The sequence below is a fragment of the Delphinapterus leucas genome, chromosome 1 (genome assembly GCF_059928025.1).
Source record: "Delphinapterus leucas isolate spDelLeu-1000000601 "Yukka" chromosome 1, BTC_Dleu_Yukka2, whole genome shotgun sequence".
Classification (NCBI taxonomy): Eukaryota; Metazoa; Chordata; class Mammalia; order Artiodactyla; family Monodontidae; genus Delphinapterus; species Delphinapterus leucas.
The window spans coordinates 156,944,256-156,948,426 of record NC_143129.1 but is presented as its reverse complement, the minus strand read 5'-3'; the positions used below and the strand labels follow the sequence as shown (position 1 = coordinate 156,948,426).

The window sequence follows — 4,171 nt, the reverse complement described above, 5'->3', positions numbered from 1 at the left end:
TGTGACTTACTTCATTTAGTATGAGACTATTATAAATAGTGCTGCTATGAACATTTTCTAAATTATTATTTTATTTATTTTTGCCTGTGTTGGGTCTTTGTTGCTTCACCTGGGCTTTCTCTAGTTGTTGCGTGCGAACTTCTCTTGTTGCAGAGCATGGGCTTTAGGCGTGAGGGCTTCAGTAGTTGTGGCTCATGGGCTCTAGAGCTCAGGCTCAGTAGTTGTGGCGCAAGGGCTTAGTTGCTCCGCGGCATGTGGGATCCTCCCGGACCAGGGCTTGACCCCGTGTCCCCTGCATGGGCAGGCGGATTCTTAACCACTGCGCCACCAGGGCAGTCTGAGCACTTTTTTTTTTCCACTGTCTCTTTCATCAGGTCTTTATTCAAAATTAGCTGTCCAAAATGATTTGACCTTTACGAAATAAACAAATTTAAGTTTATGCAGCAGCCCTCTTTTCTTCTGTGGTGGGGTTTCTTTTCTGTGGGCTTCTTTTCAGCTGTTGGTTTCTTGGTCACTGCCACCTTTTTTCCCGCCAAACGCTTCTTCTGCTTTTTTTTTTCCTTTTTTTTTCTTTTCCTCTCTTTTTTTTCTTCTTTGTTTTCTTTTTTTTTTTTCTTCTTTTTTTTCTTCTGCTTCTTAATGCCAACAGCCTCCTTTCCTTTCTTTCCCACCACAGGCTTCTTGCCTGGAACCTCCTTCTCATCTGATTTGTCTTCTAGTGCTGCTGCAGCCCTATGCATCTGGATTTTGTGGTTCTTGGCCTGGAGAAGAATGGTGTTCCAGCTCATGGTCTTTGCATATGGGTTTAGCTTCAACACGATTCTCAGGTTTTTCAGTGGATTCTTCCTCAGGACTCTGAGATGATTCTTCTTGCGTGGTGCTCAGAGGGCTCTTTGGATCTCTGGGCTTTTCAAGATTCTGCTAAGGTCTGTACTGAGCACCTTGTGCATGGGGAGGTTGTATCAATAGTTAGTCTGGAGGGAGGCAGCTTTACGCCAAGTGCCATACAGCTCATCTAACCTGCGGAAAGCACTTTCAGCCCAAATGCAGGAACGTCCCACATGCCCACCAGGAGCAAGTTTCAAAACGTTCAGTTTGCTTACGTTAAGCAGAGTAATTCCAGGGATGTTTCTGAAGGCCTTGATGGTACCACTGTCCCCATTACAGATAGATGATGCAGTGTCTCCTGCTCTGGGTACAGCAACGGTTTCTCATTTTCCCTTTGCCAGCTCTCATTGGCTGAGAGGCGTAGACCTTTTTCACATCATTCCAGGCCTTAAGTTTCTTCAGAAGCAAAACAGCCTCCTTGGTCTTCTCGTAGCCTTCAACTTTATCTTCAGCTACCAAAGGAAGTTCAGGAACTTCCTCTATATGATGACCTCTAGACATGACCAGCACTGGTAAGGCCGAGGCAGCCAGTGCAGGGCGGATGGCATATTGCTTCTGCATTGCGTTCACTCTGCGGTGCCAACGTCGCCAGATCTTGGTTGGCGCAAACATGCGGCCTCCAAGACATATGTTTCCAAGACCATCCTGGCCAGAACGGTGAGTCCCGCCACCTCGAACCCTGCGAATTTGAGCCACAGCTCTGCCAGTACCCCAAGACTCGGCACTGGTTTGATGACCCGCTAATTCACTGATAGCATCGAGTTGTCTGTTGTTTTTGCACAAGTTGGCGTGAAGAAAGTTTACAATATCTGGTCGAATGGGAGTCTTGAACACAGCAGGCAAGGTGACATTTTTGTCAGATGGCTCCCCCTTTTTGGAGTACACTGATATCAGTGGACGAGCACACGCCATGGCCGGGAGAGGAGAAGACCACGCGCCTCGCAACCCGGTGGCTCCCATAGGAAAAGCTGAACATTCTAGCATACATTTTCTGATGAACATCTCTAGGCATTTCTTTGGGGGTATATACCCAGAAGTGGAATTGCCAGTCCATTGCTTGCTTTGATTTCATTTTTCATCTTCTGCTGTCCTGATCCTTACTGAGGATAACCACGGAGGCCTCTGGTTTCCTTTTCTGGATGAAGTCAGCGGCCCTCAGTTTCCCTCTGTGGCTGGGCCATGCCTGCCTCGCCCAGGTGCTGTGAGGCTTTAAGAGCGTCTCAGGGGAGTAGGATAAGGTCATGGCCCAGCTGGCCCAGCTCCCAGCATTCCTGAGGCCAAAGGTATTTATCCCAGAGGAATGCCGATACTGAAGACCCAGCCCTTGCTGCCCCAGGAACCGGGTTGTGCAGGAACCGGGCAGTAGGTGAGCCTCGGGTCAGGGCTGGGCCAAGCAGGGGAATGCTGGAATGGACAGGGCACAGCCCAGGCCTCAGGGGTCCCTGGGCAGGGGGCAGGCAGGTCCTGGACCACTGTGGACCCACGTGAGCAGGGGCTGGCCTCCTTAGCACCTGCTTCCTCTTCTCTGGGTCTCTACTGTATCAACTGGGGATCAGAGTTACTTCTTCACCAGACTGAGGACTAAAGGAGATTGAAGATGCTTACCTGGGTCAGTGGGCATTGTCAACCCATTTCACAGCCAACGAAGCTGAAGCTCAGAGAGGTTGAGGGGCTTTTCTGAGTCACCAAGGATTTGAGCCCAAGTCTGTCTGGCACTAAAGCCTGTGCTCTTTCCACTGCCTGCCTGGGGGTTCACATGGTGTGGTTTGAGGGGTGTAAGGAAGGCCAATCTGCAAAGTCAAGCTATGTCTTCTCCAATGCTTGAATTTCCACCATTAGAATTTAACTCCTCTGCATTAAGTAATACCCTCTTCTGAAAGGCTTAGGGGTGTAAGATGTGCCACATCTAATGTTTTGTGTGCAAATAATTTCCTGGCAGAATCAGAGAACAGGATCCTTCTGAGGTATGCTGGGATGCCTTCATTCACTTCCTCAGCCCCACCAGGGCCCTGTGCCATTTCATGAATGAAAAACTGAGGCACTGAGTTGCTCAGATCCCTGTCTAGGACCTTCCCCAGGCAGCGTCCCTGCTCTGCCAGGACCCAGACCAGAGGGGCTGAGCAGGAGAGGGTCAGCGGAGGGCCCTGGGGTTTTCTAGCCGGGATCTGCCCTGGGGCCTGCCAGGACATAGGTGTCCCTGGCCCAGTTCTGCAGAAGGGAGGGAGGTACGGGTGTGGTCTTGGGCACTAAGATAAGCACTGCTCCCATCAACTGCTGCGCTCACGCCCTGCTGTCCTCTTTACCCTGGGGCCCCCACAGCCCTGCACCCCGACCTGACACTGCACAGCGCTAGAGCTGCAGCTGCGCTGGCCTCCCGCCTGCCGGGGCTCCTCCCATGGCCCCAGACTTGTGCTGAGGTGCTTCTGGCCCTGCACGTGTCTCAGGGCCTCTGAGGCAGAGATCCCTTTGCAGCGAGGTCCTCTTGGCTTCCTAGGGACTCATGGCTGCTGCCCCTCAGTCTTGGGTTGGGGCCCTCGGAGAAGACCTGAGCTAGGATTTGAGGGCATGGATTTATTTTTGAGGTGATTCCAGGAAGCTATAAAGGACGTGGAAGTAAGACCGGAAGGGCAGCCAACACAGGCAAGTTAATGAGCAGCAGGTGGAAAGCGGGGCTCAGCCCCACTGGGGACCTCCGGGAGACGGCGTGGAACCAGTCTCAGGGTCACCCCACCCATGGCGTGAGGAAGCTGGGGTATCTATCCACCACCCCTATCCTTTATGATCAAGGGCTGCTCCTGAGGGCATTTTCCAAAGCCCCTGGGATAGAGCCACGGACTTCTGCTAAGTGTTGGGAATGTGGGTGGGGCTTGAGAAGGAGAGATGGAACATGACGGGAGAGCCTGGTGAAGGTGCTGAGTTAGGAGGGCTTGAGTCCCAGCTCTGCTGCTGATTCATCTTCTCTGAGGGTCAGTTTCTGCATCTATAAAATGGGAATAAAAATACTGCTTACCTCCCAGGTGTGTGGTGGGGATCAAGTGCATGGGTGATGCTGGCACCTGGTGGAGATTGATAAATGATGCTTTTCCTTCCGTCCTCCAGGCCAAGGGTCAGGCTGACTCATCCAGACTTGGGGCACCCAACGACCTGCCGTGTTTACCAAACATTGCTCCTCCCAGAGCCCTCCTCCCTCCCCTACCCTTATCTTCAGTTTCTAAAATCAAACCGTGCCTGATATCTAAGCTGTGCCAGGCTGGCGTGGGCTCTAGGGACCCAGGAATGCCTG

At 51.9% G+C, this 4,171-nt stretch overlaps 1 pseudogene; it reads right to left on the bottom strand.

Annotated features, from left to right (window-relative positions):
- Positions 1-436: 436 nt before the first annotated feature.
- Positions 437-2,010, bottom strand: LOC111175401 (large ribosomal subunit protein uL4 pseudogene; annotated as a pseudogene).
- Positions 2,011-4,171: the final 2,161 nt, after the last annotated feature.